This window comes from Nanorana parkeri, unplaced genomic scaffold (assembly GCF_000935625.1).
Source record: "Nanorana parkeri isolate BGI_ZX_2015 unplaced genomic scaffold, ASM93562v1 scaffold1, whole genome shotgun sequence".
NCBI classification, from domain to species: Eukaryota; Metazoa; Chordata; class Amphibia; order Anura; family Dicroglossidae; genus Nanorana; species Nanorana parkeri.
Window position 1 is genome coordinate 8,171,044 of NW_017306269.1, and position 2,028 is coordinate 8,173,071.

Below are 2,028 nucleotides of genomic sequence, written 5' to 3' on the forward strand. Positions count from 1 at the left end.
TTCCTACATATGTGTGCAATAAATTCTTCTTTATAACTTGCATTCTATTCATGCGTTTCAAGCCCCAGTGATACTCATTTGGAGGGAACTGTTACTCTCAAACCTCCTATGAACTGATGTATAAAGAAATGGAGCCTAGGAATGGGTTTGTTGCACATAACAACCAATTACACATAAACATGTCACAAAAAGTTGACGTTCATGTGTAGTTAGGATGATTTGCATAAGAAGTTGTGTTGAGGGTACGTTAGCGCAGCATATACCGTATTTTGCGGTCCATAAGACGCACCGGACCATAGCACGCAGGGAGGTCCGGCACGCCTTATGGAGCACTCGAGACTGTAGCTTCTGTCACAGCTTCTATGACAGAAGCTGTGACAGAAGCTGCAGTTAGTGACCGCTGAGACAGGTGGCGCTGTGATTACAGCGCCATGGTCTCAGTGATGACACAGAGCAGGCAAAGAACGTCTATTCTTCGTCTGCTCTATGGTTATCGCGATCGTCGCCGCTGCTCGGCTTTAATACGAGTGATCTCGTTAGATCACTCGTATTAAACGAGCAGTGGCTCCTACTACTCGCCCGGCGCCCGAAACTGCATGTCTCGGGCGTCGGGATTCGCTCCATAAGACGCACGCTTTTTTTCCCCCTCCTTTTGGGGGGAAAAAAGTGCGTCTTATGGAGCGAAAAATACGGTAGATCATTATTTTGTAGCACACTTACTGTTAAATGAATGTAAAGTTTAAGGGAGCACTGTGTAGAATGTAAGCTTTAAATGCTAAATTTTGCATAGTGATAATGGAGGCAGAATTACTGCTATGCTGTGAACAGTCTGTTGTGAATAAACCAGAATAGCAGGAGATCAGCTTATATATATACACACACACACACCTGAATAACTAAGAAGAAAGAGGCTCCTAACAAGCATGCAGGCGATGCTAGGGTTTCTTATATAGCAATTAGCCCCTGCAGTGCAAGTATGAAGGAACTTAATAAATCTTTTATTGCTCTTACTTTAAAAGTGGATGATGTGGAGAAATGCTCCAGATGCAAACACTTGCATTATGTGTGTTTCCCCAAACCCTCTCTGGAAATGTTTCTGTAAAATTGGATAAAGGATTACAATGACTAGGCTTCTCCATCTAGAAGGACCACAGGAACCCTCTAAGACCACCTTGTAACTGGATGGTATAGCCTTGTATTTGCAAGACTCATGCAATGAATACCCTTTTGCTGTTCATTACTGTATGTCTATGACTTACACCTGTGTTTCCTTTGCATGTTTGTGCCTCTTGTCCTATGGAACTGCTTTATATTATGAAAGGCACGTACACCTCAGCACTGCTCCTGGATCTGATCATTCAGACATTGACACTCTTCAGACTCTAACAAGTGCTTATCTGTTTTATTACCCTGTTTATCACTGGACAGTTTAAAGTAACACCTACAATGGTGGGTTGTGTATGTGACCTGGGATGGCCGATTCACATATTGGCAGTTGCCACTTTCCCCATAATTTTGTTAGTCGGGTCTGGTTACAGTCTTGCTCATTATAGTTGGGTCCAGTGAGCGGGGAGGGATTGATTTGCTTATATTTGCTACTATGGTTTATCTCTTGCTCATTGTCTAGCTTAATTAGAAAATGTGTTTTATTGCCATTCTTCACCTTAGATTCTAGTATATACAACACATAGTTGTATCGTAAGATAAGATTTATCTTGAATATCAGAGGTTTGAATTTGAAGCTCAAGTGATTCTTGGTCTTTAGTCTCTTGAAGAAATATACATTCTATTTTATTTTATAACATGTAACTCAGCGTTTATGGATTCTTTGCTTTTAAAATGTCTGTTTACTTTCTGTTGGAAACGCTCCAGTTGTGGTTAAGGGTGGACTCATTGTAATGTCATATAGATGCACTAGTTGTGTATTTCTTCATGTCAATAAAATGAAGTTTACAGGTCATTGCTTTCAGAAAGAGCCCTGCCCCCCCCCCCCAAAACACGTTGACATTTTCCTTTCATATAAATGTT